Source organism: Thamnophis sirtalis, unplaced genomic scaffold (genome assembly GCF_051295495.1).
Source record: "Thamnophis sirtalis isolate CommonGarterSnake01/CBP01778 unplaced genomic scaffold, rThaSir2_p1.2 scaffold_9, whole genome shotgun sequence".
In the NCBI taxonomy this organism is placed as follows: domain Eukaryota; kingdom Metazoa; phylum Chordata; class Lepidosauria; order Squamata; family Natricidae; genus Thamnophis; species Thamnophis sirtalis.
Genome location: NW_028261389.1, coordinates 5087484 through 5104396, shown reverse-complemented (window position 1 = coordinate 5104396; position 16913 = coordinate 5087484). Strand labels below are relative to the sequence as shown.

Sequence of the window (16913 nt, the reverse complement as noted above, 5' to 3'; positions counted from 1 at the left end):
AAATCTGCAAAAATATCCAAACAATTAAAACACGCAGGTGAAAATTGGCTCTCGTTTTCGTACTACATTCTGAAGAGATGCAGGATTCGTTTACTTGTTTGTTTTCGAGATAAAATAGCAAACCAATTCCTCTGCCACAAATTAAATGGTGCCTGATTAGCAGAATAGCTTCATGCTGACCGGAGAAACATATACTAGGTTTAACAAGAAAATTAAGGCATAGATATGCTGTGCCCGCATGACATCTTTCCTGACTCAATTTATCTTACACTCTAGTAGATTCATTTCAGCACGATGCTAAGTTTGATTAGAGTTATGACGGTGAACCTGCCATAGAACACAACCACTGAGCTATTAATCTCAAAGAGTTGCATTCTATGTCATTAAATTGGTGCTAACTGATATCTGTATGAACCCATTTCCTCCATAAATCAAGTGCACATTACTAAGAAAATATTTTTTTTTATGGGAACAGAAAATGCAGTGCCTAGATGGGGTCAAGAACACATTTGATCCCGATCAAAAAGGACAAAAACAGGCCACGTCCCTTCGTGCAAAGTATCTTACTTTGTTTCTCATGCCAAGTGATTTCACAACAGAAGGACTAGGAAAGAGTCTTTCATCCGAAAAGACACCAAGATGAGTAAGTGCATGAAAGCAAATGTTAAAATCTCCTGATATATTTGTGGTTCCTGGCACACAAAACCCCGCTCTTCCACATTTAAAAAGTATGACTTGCTTTACCTAGGGCAGAAAAGTGAACTTTCCGCAATGAAGAGCAGCTACTGAGAATGTAGGGTCAAGATTTTTCAGCTCAATGCTAATAATGTTATCCAGGTGGCTGGCTGACAAAGTATGCAGAGATGGGCTTGGTTTAATATTTGGATAGGTCACCAGGAAATACCAGGGTTGTACATTATTGCAAGAAAGTTTTAAAAAAGTTTTTAAAAAAAACTTTAAAGAAAGGAATGGCTAACCACTTCCATATTGCTGCTTTTGTGGTTTCCAGAAGTAAAAATGAATTTAAGGGAATGTTGACTACTGTTGCCAACAACGATTGTGACTGGGTAAACCACTAACTCTGTTACTCACAGCAGGCTAGTCTACATGCTAGATCGACTTGGGCAGAATATCTGAGTAAGGTACAACTTTTGGTCATATATAAAGCCACCTTACTCCGGGTCCCTTCCTCTGCTACATATAGAAATAGTAAACTACTGTTAAATCAAGAGGAAGCAGGAAGGCACTTGGGACAGAAACGTGTGTGGAACAAGACTGGGCAACAGTGAGATTTTCTGAACAGCCTCAGATCAATTTCACTTGGCTGTATAAGAAGACTTGGTTCAAATTAACTCAGAGTGCAGGCTGCATGGCAGGAAGAGACCTAGCACAGAAATGTGGATTGAAAAAAGTTTGTATGAGCAGCAACTTGGAAAAGAATGCACAACAATGGTTTCTATTCAATCTGTCCATGCCCCCTCTTTCATATTGGGGAAATGATTAGTTTTAAAGAGAATATTGAGTCATATTTATTTACTGTCCTTGATATTTAACATCACCCCCCAAACAAAATCCTAGTCAAAACAAAGTACGTGTTCTCTTAATCAAAAGAAAAAGAAAATCCAGCACTGAGAGCAACTGAAGCATTCTTTTTTTTTTAATGGTGAAATATAAATCATTGTTTCCTTTCTTCTCGGAATGTACTATGACACAGCAGGAACATTTTCCAAAACAATCCATTATTATTCTAATATCTTGCCAAAGTAGTCTTAAAGCCAGAAAAAAAATAGAAATAAAAATAACAAGAGCACAGGCATTATGAATTATAAGTAGAAAGCAAAAAAGAGGTGGAGAATGACCTATTTATTGATCCACTGGGATTCTGTTTTCAGTATCCTGAAGAAAAGCCAAGCATTATAAAACTCACAAACAATGACTATTAAGGGGAAGCTGAATAGAATGTAACTTACTCAAATCAGATATACAGAGTACCTAATTCAGCTGCAGAATTTGCTATCACAAAGATGTCACTATTTATTCACCAATGTCTTCCCCTTCGCTAAACAGGGTGTGGGGGTGGCCAGCATGTGACGCATCTGGCCTGTGGGCCAGGAATTTGACAGCCCTGTGCTAGGCTAAGCCGGCTCGTGGTCACTAAGTGAAACTGCCACTGTGCTTAAAATCTTATTTCAGCTTTTGTTTGCTTTTCAGATCTATGAAGGACGTAGATGCAAGGACTGATCATACTTTTTTCATCACCGTTGTTATGCTGAATGGTCACTAAAAGAGGCAGTTGCTAAATGAGGATTACCCATAGATAAATGGCTATTGCTTTCTATATACAACACATACCAATCCTTCAGTTGGAGGGGGCCACTGAGATCACAGGTGAAAGCATCTCTTAAGACAGGGCTGTCAAACTTGCGAACCATGGGCCAGTTGCATCACACGCTAGCCGTGCCGTTTAGCGAAGAAGGGGAAAGTCGTGATATGTCACATGATGATGCCATGACGACACGAGTTCGACACCCCTGTCTTAACAGATGGCGATTCAGCCTCTGCTTGAACGATTCCAGCAGAGGACAGACTAACATTCAATCAAAATCTGCAAACTCCTTGCCCCGACAAAAACTCCTTTTATTAGTTGACTGAATTCTGCTCATTCACATTCAAGCAAAGTCTTTCGAGGGAGGATTTACGGTCACAGACCTTATCTGGCTTGGAGAGCTGCCAGGTTGATATCTGCAAAATTTGGCAAGGAGTCTCAGAAAGTCACACATCAACTAAGCGAACTAGTTGTCTCCTGCAAACTCCACTCTCCTTTCGCCAAGAGCCAAGGTGGCGCAGTGGTTAAATGCAGCACTGCAGGCTACTGCTAGATCAGCAGTTCAGCGGTTCAAATCTCACCGGCTCAGGGTTGACTCAGCCTTCCATCCTTCCGAGGTGGGTAAAATGAGGACCCAGATTGTTGGGGGCAATATGCTGACTCTCTGTAAACCGCTTAGAGAGGGCTGAAAGCCCTATGAAGCGGTATATAAGTCCACTGCTATTGCTATTGCTATTCGCTCCACTTTTATTTCCTCTGGGAGGGGCCATTCATCGTCTGACCTTACTCCCAAGTCAACCCGTTCTTTAGCTGTTCCCTTCGTCTAATAACTCTGTGCATGCGCACACTGGGAACAGGCTCCAGCTGTCTGTCTGCCTCACTGATGTCTGACTTTGAAGGCAGCTGATAACTACTTTCAGCCTTGGCCCCCTCTCTGCCTCCAACACAGAGCCCTCACCAGAGCCTTCCCCAGACACTGGGACTGGCCCATGTTCCTCCCCAACCTCCTCATTGTCTGAATCTGGCGGGCCACAACACTTGCTAGCCTTTGTACAAAAAAGAAGAGACGTTTGCTCATTTCGGTTTACATAGTCAGAGACAAAGGAAACTGGATTTCAGAAGAAAAAATGGTAACCCAGTTGGGATGTTACCTCCTGGAAAGAACATTGGTCCTTACCTGAACGTGTCTTTTAAGTAGAATTGAAAATCATAGATTCTCGGAGCCAGAAAGGGTCCTTGAAGCTAGGGAGTCCAAACTCCTGCTCAGTGTAGCCATCTCTGACACATTACTGCCCAGATGTTTCTGGAACACATTGAATGAAATGGAGACCCAATTCTCTCAATCTTTCCTTCTATTGCCAAACTGCTCCTGAATGTGATGAACCTTTTTCTAATAAGGTACAGATAGTCCTCGACTTACAATAATTCATTTAGTGATTGCTCAAAGATACAAGGGCAATGAAAAAGGTGACTTGTGACTGTTTTTCACAGTTATTACCTTTGCAGCATCTCCATGAGATCACGTGATCAAATTTCAGGTGCTTGGCAATGGGTTCATACTTATGACCATTGCCATGTCCCAAGGTCACGTGATCCCTTTTTGTGGCTTTCTGAGAAATGAAGTCAAAGGGGAAGCCAGATCCATTTTAACAACCAGGTTGCTAATCAACTGCAGTGATTCACTTAACAACTGTGGCAAGAAAGGTCATAAAATGTGGCAAACCTCACTTAAGATATGTCTCACTTAACAACAGAAATTTGTTGGGCTCAATTGTGGTCATAAATCGGGGACTACCTGTATCTGAATACCAGCAGTTGAAGAACATGAAAATAATGTTCTTCTACCCATTTCAATGTGGGAGTTTCCATAGACACATGCTTGGCTACTGTATCCATACAGCCCCATACATCAATGCTATAGTTGGCTGAGCATATTATCTCAATCTGAATTATGGTCCAGGTTACGGGACAGCCTAATATCTTATCAGGGCTTGATTTGATTAGATTTTCTTAACATCGTCCAACATATCATGCAAACCAAGACAGGAAGAATCAATTCCTGTGTAGACTCCAGATATAAAGCCACATCTACGAAACGGAACCATCCTTTATCTCTGTTGGGTTACCCTCAGTTAATCTCAAAAGGCTGAGCAGCATTGGTTAGTAATTTGCTAGGAGACCACCAGGAAAAACCCAAGGCTATATGCCAAATTTGGAAATAGTAAAGACACCCCAGAAGGTAGTCCAGTGGCATTATATTATAAAGTATAACATAATATATTATAATACCTGTATTCTGCACAAGCCAAAAAGAGGGATGTGAAAATATCTACAGACCTCGCACCCGGGACATAAACTGTTTCAATTTCTACCCTCAAAACAACACTATAGGGCACTGCACACCAGAATAACTAGACCCAAAGAGAGTTTTCCCTCCCCATGCCATCAGTCTGCTAAACAACTAATTGTTGTTTGACAACACTGTCAAACTATATGTATTGCTATTATTCTCCTCATCCTTCCTATTACCTATCTCCCTATCTTCTTATGACTACAACTTTATTGTTTGTAGCTTACGATTTACATTGTTTTATTTAGTATCCTAGTATGGTTTATGTTGATTGCTTATTTAGTATTCTATGACTATCACTGAGTGTTGTATCTTATGATTTATGGTTATATTTTATGATTATGATCATGATTTATCACTTTTTGTTTGTATATACACTGAGAGTTTATGCACCGGAGACAAATTCCTTGTATGTCTAATCACACTCGGCTAATAAATAATTATATTCTATTCTAAAGACATGTCTATAAGTTTACCAGGAATGAAGCTTGACTCAAAAAGTAACATCCGGGGAGATTTAGACATCCCAATGCTTTGATTTCAAATCCGAGAGGTCATAACAAGTCACACCTAGCTATAGTTTGCTAGTTTGTAAGGTGGATATTTTACTTATGAATAATGCTAAGCCATGCTTAGCACATGGTCAAAGAATGCTAGATTAGATCAGTCACTGATCCAGCCCAGCAGTTTTTATGTTCCAACAATTCCCTCTTATACAGATAGTCCTTATGATTGTTATTGAGCCTGGTAATTATGGCTGTAAGTCATGATGTGGTCATAAAGCAGGTCATCATGTGACTGGCCTTATTTTACTTTTGTGGCAGCAATTAAGTGAATGGCATGGTCATTTAATGAACCCGTTGTTCACCATGAATGCTGGAAACTAAAAGTAAATGCAGGTTTCCAGCAAAAATGTTGTAAATGGTAATCACATGACTACAAGATACTGTAAATGGCTGTAAATGCTGGCCAACTTGTTTCATTATGATTTCCCAAGAACTGAAACTTGCTCACAGATATACAAGAGAAATAAGAAATAAGTGGGGAAGCCCCCAGGAAATCAGAGTTCATGGTCACAAGATGTTCCACTTAACAACCACAGTCCAAATTGACATTGAAGTCACTGCAGTCATTTGCAAAATATGACATTTCACTTAATGACTGTGCCATTTAGTGTTGGAGTTACCAGTCCCAATTGTGTTCGGTAGATGAGGGAAAAATGATATGAACAGGGGGAGGGGAAACATTTATTTTATGACTGATGGCTGAATGAATACTATCCATATAGCATCATTTTTAACACTTTATGCAGCTTGGTGTCCTTCAAAAACGGAATGGAAATCCTAGCCAACTTGTAGAAATTGAGTCAGTGCTAACTAGCTGCTGGCTTTGCGGTTTCTGGCAGAGATACTTCTTTCTCATCACCCACCAACTTTTTTTTAAAATGGTGAACCAGGAATCTTCCACAGATTGCTCTCTCTGACGGGTCACAACAGCAATTCAACAGGTTAAGTCCTAGCCACCCATTTGAAGTTATACATCCGGAAAAATATCTGTATTTTCATAACGACTCTGAGAACTTACAACCCCTTGAGTCCAACTAAAGTACTTTTCGAGGAAGAGGAGAGGGTGGGATTAATTGGCAAAGTTCCAGATGTTGCTGAGATTCAACACCCTTCATCCTTGACCAGAGCTGAGGTGACTCTGGAACTGTAGCCCAGCTACATCTGGAGGGTTCACATGTCACAATCCTGCTCTATTCAACAGGCCACCCTGGCTCTCAGTTTGACTATAACAGAAGAAAAGAGAGCGAGGCAGCTGTGATGACATGTGTTTCCTTTTGTAGAAGGCTAGTCCTGCTTCTGTTTAAGAGGGAAAGTACACAGAACTATATCTTAAACATCTTCTTGTGTCAAGATGGTTTACTCATGCATACGGTATTGATTTCTTGTAAGTTGAAACGAGCATGCAGAACACTTTCAACAAGTCGCCAAGAGGCTGAATCATTAAACCAGCCGAATGATTTAACAGCTCCCTTCCTCCCAAGGATATGTTTCCCCTACCCACCCACTCACTTGCTGCTAGGAGAAACCAAAGAGCATAAATTATATATGTGATACATTGCAACACATATTTTCATCCTTCTTAAAGGGGCCCAGCATTGATTCAAAAATCTCAATTTATCTAAGTGATAAACTTGCTTATAAGTAATTTAGCAACTAATCGCTTACAATTAAACTGGAGGTGCCAATTAAAGGGCAGAGTGGATGTGAGCTCTTACCATACTGTGGCATTTGATTTTTTTTTAATTCAATCTCTCTTTTTTACAGCTTTTCACTATGTGCCAGAAGCTCAGCTGAAATAGAAAACTGACATCAGTTGAAGTGGAGTGGAGTGGAGAACAAGGACAATTAATTGCACAAACGTTATTTTCATTGCGCTTTCTATACACTGGGCTGGCCTGCCTGCACATCAGAATAATTATTAATGTTTTTATTGTTACATTGAGGTATCAGCCAAGTTTCTACACAAGAGAAATAAATCAGTGCTTCCATAAAATATACCTCCTAAAAGCCCTTCCTTCTCCCAAATAAAACACTTCGTTTTAAAAAATCCATAGAAAACTCCATTAAATAAATGTTTATGAGCATTAGCATGGCAAGCAGCCAAACAGTAAGAAAACTAAGTGGGTTTTTTCACCAGTCAATAGAAGGTAAATAAGGATGTTTCTTGGCCAACTTCCCTGGCAAGATGTTCTATAAATGTAGATTTACATTTGCATGTTCTCCATAATTCATTCTGCTTCCAGTGCTTATATTTTTGCTTTATTCTGTTCTTGCAATGAAGGGTTAGATTAAAAATGGTGCTGCATTAATTGAAATGGATCCAAGCACAACGTAATTCTACTCAAAAGTAACAACCACTGAATTCTGTGAACCAATTCTTAAATAACTGTGGGACCTTTCTCTGGATGCAACACAGCGCATATAGAAGGGCTTAGAAACAAGAGTAGCAGTATTTATTTTCTTTTTATAATCTATTCTTTTAAATTTTGATTAGTTTCTCCTCCCCCAGGTGACATGCAATAAGGAATAGAATTTAGTTTGCCAGATTTAAAAAATCAAGCAAGAGTAGCAGAACAAAAATAATGAAAGCATCAATGTACAAGAGGAATAATTATACTCTCATAACAATTCTCAAAGAACAAAGTCAAAATAATCTACCAACAAGGCTCTCTTTTCAAACAAAATAAAATATCTTAAGCTGGCACTAAAAACATAGTACAGAAGATGCCTGATGCCTAAACATATAGCCATAATAGTCAACTTTAATTAGTCAGAAGAGGAATAAATTCATGAACAACGAAGATAGCAATGCTTTGAAGTTAAAAGAGCTAGCTAATCTTTTCACTTCAAACCACTGCTAACTTTAACTATAGGCTCAGAATATATCTCCATACATGGAGAGCTGCAGGTGAGGCAAAGCTCACATGCATCTTAAATCAAGCCTATATCTAATCCAGCATGGCTAGTATTAAATTCTTATGAAGATATTTGATCACCTTGGACTGCAAGGCAATCAGACCGATCAGTCCTAGAGGAGATCAATTCTGACTCTTTAGAAGGCCAGATCATGAAGAGGAAACTCAAATGCTTTGGCCACCTAACGAGAAGGAAGGACTCACTGGAGAACAGCTTAATGCTGGGAAAGATGGAGGACAAAAGAAGAAGGGGACGACAGAGAATAAAGGTGGCTGGGTGGAGTCACCGAAGCAGTTAGTGTGAGCTTGAATGGACTCCAGAGGATGGTAGAAGCCCTGGAGGAACGTTGTCCATGGGGTCGCGATGGGTCAGACACGACTTCGCAACTAACAACAACACAAAGCAAGTATAGCCAAAAATGATCTTTCACCTCATCTCTGAAATTCAGGGCATGCAGGTAAGAGCTTCTGAAGCAAATAACATCCAGGTATGAACAAGTAAGAGCTTCTTGTCCTTCAACAGGCAACAAGGAAAGATAAGGTACAAATTACCAGTATATCCTTTTTTTAGGTTGTGCTTTTTGCTACATAGGTAGTCCTCGAATTACGGCCACAATGGAGCCCAAGCTTTTTGTTGCTAAGCGAGACAATTGTCAAGTGAATCATGCCCCATTTTACGATGTTTCTTGTCACAGTTGTTAAGTGAATCACTGCAGTTGTTAAGGCTGTAACACGGTTATTAAATGAATCTGGCTTCCCCAATGACTTTATCTGTCAGAAGGTTGTAAAAAGGTGGATTACATGATCCCGGGACACTGGAACATCATAAATATAAGTTGCCAAGCATTGGGAATTTTGATCTCATGACCATGGGGATCCCACAATGGTGATAAGCATGAAAAAGGTCAGAAGTCAATTTCTCTAGTGCCACTGTAACTTTGAACAGTCAGTAAACACTAAAGTGTTGTAAGTCGAGGACTACCTGCACCACAGTATAAACCCAGCTCAGCTCTTTTCCTATGGCCGTGATGGCGAACCTATGGCACACAAGCCGTAGCCCAGCTCAGCTCCACCAAGCTTGTGCTTGAGACTCCCGCCAGCCAGCTGATTTTCAGGTCTCTGCAAAACACTATACAAGCCATCTACATCCAACAGGAACAGGTGCCTCACAAGAGCAGATAGCGGTAAAACCTAGAGAGGCAGGAAATGCATCACTGAACAATGGAGATGAATGCTAGAGAGGAATAAAGCTGCATACAAGGCTGACCTAACACTTGTAACAGCGTAGGCATGCAGGGGGAGAGTGGGGGGAGAGCAGGGGGCGGCGCTCCCCACACCCCTTTTTTGGTCCTAGGATGCTTCAGGGAGGCCTGCTAGACCCAAAACAGGGCGTGGGGGAGTCGCATGCACGGGGGGGTCGCATGCGCAAGGGGGCGCAATGTATTATGAGTGTGGGCACTGTCATGCGCATGTGCGCTTTCAGCACACGAGAACAAAAAGGTTAGCCATCACTGTCCTATGGGTTTCTAAGATTCTCCGAAAATATTTAGGAGCAATGCTCAAGCTGCTAAAAGAGAAGACAGATACAAATAATAGCAAACTTCGCACTGCAACTCACTTAGCTATTACAATCACATAGCCATATCATTATTTTTTTCAAACAAATCCCCACCCCAAATCAAGGCTGAATCCTAATAAGATTGTACACAAATCTTGGCAGCAAACCTTCCTTATATAAAAAGAGCACAGATGGCAATTCCCAGAATACCAAATTTGATCTGAATCTTACATAAAATGCTGACACCCTCCGGTATTCGACTTGACAGGAGAAAAATTCCAGCTATTTAGCCTTGAACACAAAAGCAATGATACTAAAGCAAAAAAAAAAAAAAAAAAAAGCATAAAAATCTCTTCACCCACATTTTATGGAGCTTCAACTGGTATTCTGGTCTTTATAAAATTAGGATTGGCAATGGGGTTTGACCCCAGCACAATTCCCGTCTACCCTTATTATTAGCAGCTTTCTCTCTTTCGACTCCTACGGTATTGTGTAATAATAGCAACAACGGTTTTGGTAGAATTCATTTCTGGCAAACGTTAAGAAGCTGAGAAGAAAATACACATTTTCTTCATGTTGGAGTTCTGACTTTGGCAGAAGAGGTTTAAAAAGAATCCCGTTTGGTTGTTGTTGTCCTCAAGAGAATGAACGCATTGGGAAAAAGACACCATTGGCCCTTCAGCTTTTCCATTAGGCAAAAATACAATGGTACCTTGGTTCTCAATTGCTTTGAAACTCATAGAATCAAGTACCCAACACATTCTGACATGAACATTTTAACCCAGTACTCGTTGTCGTTCGTTTGGTACCCAATGTACAAGCTAGAACTTGTCGGTGTTGGCTGCCTTATGACTGACTATGTTATTTCTTATGGGAAAAATTTGTTTGGTACCTATCATTTTTGGTGCTCATCATGCCTTCCAGACCCAATTAACGATAAATACCAAGGTACCACTCTACATCTCTATTCAAAATGAACTGATTATCAAGGCCTCCCCTCAAATACACTGGGTCTGCAACTTCAGAATTCCCAGTTTGCACAATGAATTCTATTAGGCATGCCAACTGGGGATGCTAAGCAGAACAGGGCCAAAATATCTGGAAGCATCACACTGTGGGAAGTTGTACTGGAAGACAGAAATCAAGCAGCAAATTCCAAGCAATCTAAGTGTTAGCAATCACCGAGTTGAGAAGCCTTAGAAATGTAATTAATAATAATAATTCCAGCAGCATACCACTTAGACAACAAATTCAAAGTAATGGACTGTTCTTCATAAATACATCTTTTCTCAAGTACGCTACTTTTACTTTGTATTGTATTTCCAAACAATTTTTCTTCCTAGCTTGCAATTCTAAGGAGAAATGTTTTAAAGACTTACTGTGAATTTGTTTACAAGGTGACCAAAACTGACAGCTATCTTCCAAGTTAGTTCTGCTTCTTCATAGTCCAAATGGTGGCATCTCTCCTTCAAACTAAAAAACAGGAAACTTGTTCCACTGGATTGCCATACCTTGTTTTATATAAAGATAACAACGCAGCTGGATACGTCCCCAGGGTGAGCAGTATTATATGGTGACATGTACTCCTGAACCACAACAATGCCTTTTTAAAGTAAGTCTAGGAACCCATCCTTTCAGTTTGGAAAAGATTGAGAAAAAATAAATAAATAAATGATGGGCTGAATTAAAGATTCAAGTACATGAATAATATATGTCACCATTTGCAGAAAAGGAACAGTGGACCCAAGTTGTAGCCAAATGTTTTAGCATAGTCATTAGGATAAACTTCTGAATTGCAAAAGTGGTAGATGTCTAGAATGGGTGTCCTACTCATGGCACTGTTATTGGAAAAAATCAACAAGTCAGGTTAAAGAAATGCCCAGTGGAATTAGTTTTAAATTATAGGTCATTTTTGTCTCAGGTTTGCTCACCAATGAAGTTGGGGGAGGAATTAAGGCGATTAGGAGGTAGTCTTGTTCCTGCAGGATCACTCAGTTTTGATGATTTCACTGAGATTTCAGTCAACTTTTCAGCCAATGATCAACCAATCCCAAAGTTTTAAAGGATTTTGAAGGCAGTTTTAAGTGCCAAAAATGAACATGTTTTTGACGGGAAGCAAAACAAATACAAAGAACAACGAAGTAATTCTGTACACTGTGTTGCCTTCTATAACAGCCTTCTGTCTTTTGAAAATGATTTTGTAGGTAGTTGCCTAAGAAACCACAACACAGCTATTTCCTGGGCGAAATCTTTTCCTCAGTGTGAGTCGACAATGCTTTGTTCAGGATGACACCGTGAGTTGGAAGGAGGAAAAAACTGAGCCCATCCATTCTTGAAGCTGAAAAGGAGAGAAACACAATTAAATACAAAGGGAGAGGGGAAAAACCCCACAGCTACACAAAGATAAAATGTATCATATCATCTGGGGTTTGAAGAACTATTTACAGCTTGCTTTGAAAAATAATTTTCACTGATTACTGGAAGCTATTTTTCAAATGATACAATGACCATAGCAGATTTTAAAGTCTAAGATGTAGAACTAACAGAAGACACAGATATGATGAAGCGTTGCAGCCAAAGCTGCCAATTGTAAAGCAACAGAAAAAAGCCGTTCCATTATATTTCGCTCCTTTATTATCTCTTTTCAAACCTTTAAATAGTTTCATTATATGCTGCATATACTATACAATGGCTGGGCTTACATACTGCGCTAAGTCATAATCTGATTCAGCATCTCATGTGAATTTAGTCATTGTGATTCAAAGGGTCTCAATACACCAACTCAGTGCAATACAGTTCTAAAAAAACATAGTCTATGATGTAGCATGTTGAATGAACAACCAAATCAGATTTAATCAAGAAACTAAGTTAAGGAAGTTTGAGTGACCTGGAATGTCCCTTGCCGAAGCTAGACCTTTAAAACCATCAGCTACTCCTGATTCAGAGGTGGTATTCAGCAGGTTCTGACCAGTGCTGGAGATCCGGTAGCGGAAATTTTGAGTAGTTCGGAGAAGCAGTAAAATACTACCTCTGACTGGCCCCCATTTATTCTCTGCCCCCATCTATTCTCTGCCTCCCAAATCCCACCTGATCGGGAGGGTATGAGGATTTTGCAGTAATCTTCCCCTGGAGTGGGGAGGGAATGGAGATTTTACAGTATCCTTCCCCTGCCATGCCCATCAAGCCACGCCCACAGAACCGGTAGTAAAAAAAATTGAATCCCACCACTGTCCATTGTATTAGCAGAACGCAATCAATCCCTATGAATCTTAATTGCAATGCCACAGAAATTTAAAATACTTTAATTTTGCATACTAATAACTGAACCCAAAGTCTGGATAAATGGCGTAGGTTGAGGTAAGACCTGGAGACCTACCGGTACCTTGTAAAAATCTTGCCAAGAGACTTTTATGGAAAGATTTTCAAAGGAATTCAACATGCTGCCATAAGGTACAGGTAGTCCTTGACTTACAACCACAACTGAGCCCAAAATTTCTGTTGCTAAGCAAAACATTTAAGTGAATTTTGCCCCATTTTATGACCTTTCTTGCCACAGTTGTTAAGAGAATCGTTGCTAAGTTAGTAAGATGATTATTAAGTGAATCTGGCTTCTCTACTGACTTTGCTTGTCAGAAGGTCGCAAAAGGTGTTCACATGACCCTGGGGCACTACAACCGTCATAAGTATGAGTCAACTGCCAAGTGCCTGAAGCGTCTGAATTCCACATTTGCAATTGTGATGAAAAATGGGTTTGAACTGCTGGACGCTGCTGGGAAGATGACCAGCGTAATGTGGCAACGAGTTCAATCAACCAGTGGTGAGACTCACTTACCTTCCCTACCGGTTTGCAAATGTGACCGTGTGCACACACGCGCTTCACTCACTCGTGCTACGTCTGTGCATGCACAGATGCAGCTGCCGCTACCAGTTTGCCCGAACCAGAGAGGACCAGCTGAATACCACTTCTGCAATCAATTATCGTTAAAACAGCAGTTGAACACATACAAGAAGCCCGAAGAAAAACTGTAAGGGGCTCCCAGATGAAACTAATCAGAATATAGTTGAACGAAGAAAAGCAGTAGGCAAATGGGAGGAAGAAAGTGGGTTGAATGCAGACTCCAACAGAACAGTAAGGAAAAACAAACGAAGTTTACTAGGACTAGCGTAGCAAGCAGCTCTGCGTGAAGGGCCACATCAGGAATCCATTTGTACCGGTCAAAAGGATCCAAGCACCATTTACTGCTCATAAAAGCATCATCACAAATAAGCAGGGGAAAGAACTGCCTGACCAACAAGGCGTCAAGGACAGATGGTGAGAATATAGGGAAGAGCTGTATGCCAGCAATAAAGAGGCCCAGCCTCCTCAGGATGAGGAGGAAAGGGAAGCAGAAATAGAAGCAGCCATTCTTCAGGAGGTTGTGTGGACAACGAGGCAACTGATGACAAACAACAAGGGCCAAAATGTTGATACCATCCTCAAAGAACTGTCGAGGCCAACAGCACCACAACATCACAGCCCTGTGCTAGAAAATTTGGGAAATGAACATATGGTTGCAGGATTGGAAATGAACAGCATTCGTTCTCTTGCTAAAAAGTGTGACTCCAAGGATTGTTCCAATTACCACGAAATTGCCCTTATTCTTCATCTTAGGCAAGATTCTCCTTAAGATCATCTGGCACCAGCCATCAAAAGATAAGTAGCAGACGATCAAGCTGGCTTCAGAAGGAGTCATGGCGCTCGTGACCATATTGCAAATCTATGCTGGATAATAGAAGAATCTCAAGAATATATTTTTTTTAATCTACATCTGCTTTATTGACTACAAGAAAGCCTTCCATTGTGTTAATAATGACAAGTTGTGGAAATCTCTAGAAGCCTGAGGTGCCAACACATCTGGTCAACATGATGCAGTCATGCTGTCACAAATCAGGAAGCCACTGTGCAAACATCATATGGAGATGCTGATTGGTTTATCAGCACAAATAAAATAAAAAAAAATCACACACACACACACACACACACACACACACACACACACACACACACACACACACACATATATATATATATATATATATATATATATATATATATATATATATATATATATATATATATATATATATATAATCAGAAAGGTGAGAAAGTGCAACCTTGCCAGACTCATTTCTCTAGCGTGAACCAATCAGCATCTCCATATATATATATAAGAGCCGAGGTGGCGCAGTGGGTAGAGTGCAGTACTGCAGGCCACTTCAGCTGACTGTTATCTGTAGTTCAGCGGTTCAAATCTCACCGGCTCAAGGTTGACTCAGCCTTCCATCCTTCTGAGGTGGGTGAAATGAGGACCCAGACTGTGGGGGCGATATGCTGACTCTGTAAACCGCTTAGAGAGGGCTGAAAGCCCTATGAAGCGGTATATAAGTCTAACTGCTATTGATATTGATATTGATATTGATATTGATATTGATATTGATATTGATATATAGATATATATATATATACACACACACACACACACACACACACACACATTCATACGTATATGCCACATTATATACATATATATATATATATATATATATATACATACATACATACATACATACATACATACATACATACATACATATATATATATATATATATATACACCAAAGTAATCGTGAGGAAGCTGGAACTTGAAGAATTAAAATTTGAAGTAAAGATTGGAGGAAGAACATCCACAATCCTTAATATGTTAATGGCACAACTCTTCTCTCAGAAATCTCTGATCAAAAGGATGAAATAAGAAAGTAAAAAAAAAATTGGTCTGTTCCTGAACAGTCAAAAACGACCAAGCTCATGATCACTGCAAGGAATAGAAATATTTGAAATAACAATTGACAGTGAATACATCAAAATGCATGCAATAATTTCTTAGGATTGCAGATTGATTGAAGCAGCAAATGCAGTCTAGAAATAAAGTGTTGAATCAAACTGGGTCACACAGCAATGATGAATAGAATACAGAAAACAAAGGACATCAGCTTGGCAACTAAATGCAGGTTAGTCCACTTTATCATGTTTCCCATAGTTACCTACAGTTGTGAAAATTGGACCATGAAAAAAACTAGATGGGGGGGGGGGGTGTCACCTCACTTAAGCTGTGGTGTTGAAGGCCCCTGCATATTCCCTGGGTAGTAAAAGTGATAAACCAACCAGTACTGGAGCATATAAAACTAGATATATTGCTGAAAAGCGAAAATCACAAAATTCCATCTTACTTATTTTAGCCATGTCTTGAGAACAAACTCATTGGAAAAGGCAGTTATGCTTGGTAATGCTCAGAGTGATCAGCAGTAAAAGGAAACATGGTCACCCAAAAACACAGTGCATAGACACCATCAAAACCAATACCAGCCACAGCATAAAACAACTGAAAGAAAGATAAAATCGGAAAATGAGGAGTTGGTCCACAGAATTGCCAAGACACAACTCAATGGATAGCATCATTATTAATAACTGAAGATCATTTCTGGGGTTTTAAAAAAAATAGATGATGGACAGTTCCTTTAAGGATAGTCTTGCATAAACCTGCCATTAAAAAAGGTAGTCTCACCTCTGAAAATGGCAAATCATGGGCCATTAGATCTAAGTTGCAAATATTCAAATAATCACTAGGCGGCAACAGTGATACAGAGAAATATAATTGTCAGGCTAGGTCAGGAGTTCTTAACCTATTTATGCTTTGGACCTCTTAAGAGAATCATGAGATCTAAGGAACCCCTATTTAATAAGGAATGTATTTAAATGCATAAATAAAATGCACGTGGACTATTTTACAAAGTACATCAATTATCCTCAAATACAGTTATCAAAATACTAAAAAAAATAACATATATAACAGTAAAATATATATCTATTATCCCATTAAATTAATAGCACTACCTTATTTTAGGGTATAATCATTTTAGACTTAAGAGATTTATTGAAAGGCATAAGTAACTGTGCTGCCTATATACATTATTGAATGAAGCACTAAATTTCCATCAAAGATTAGTGAAAACGAAGTTGTCATTTTTTTTCCTACTCAACCTCACAGAAATATAAGTTAAGAACCCATGATCCAGGTGATTATCTGGATTAATGAAGCCCAGGTATAATACTGTATCAGAACATCACTTCTAAAAATGGATTGAACCAGTTCACAGAGAA

The 16913-nt window shown here is 39.6% G+C and overlaps 1 protein-coding gene across 7 annotated transcripts in view; it reads right to left on the bottom strand.

Annotated features, from left to right (window-relative positions):
- LOC106540147 (endonuclease domain-containing 1 protein) overlaps window positions 1-16913 on the bottom strand; it is a 125653-nt gene that overhangs the window by 84251 nt on the left and 24489 nt on the right. For 5 of the 7 annotated variants that reach the window (XM_087722689.1, XM_087722688.1, XM_087722694.1 and 2 more), the window contains exon 2: window positions 11095-12053. The gene's annotated coding sequence lies outside the window, so the exon portion shown is untranslated. The remainder of the gene's footprint in view (window positions 1-11094; window positions 12054-16913) is intronic. The other 2 variants (XM_087722693.1, XM_087722690.1) reach the window with 1 other exon arrangement.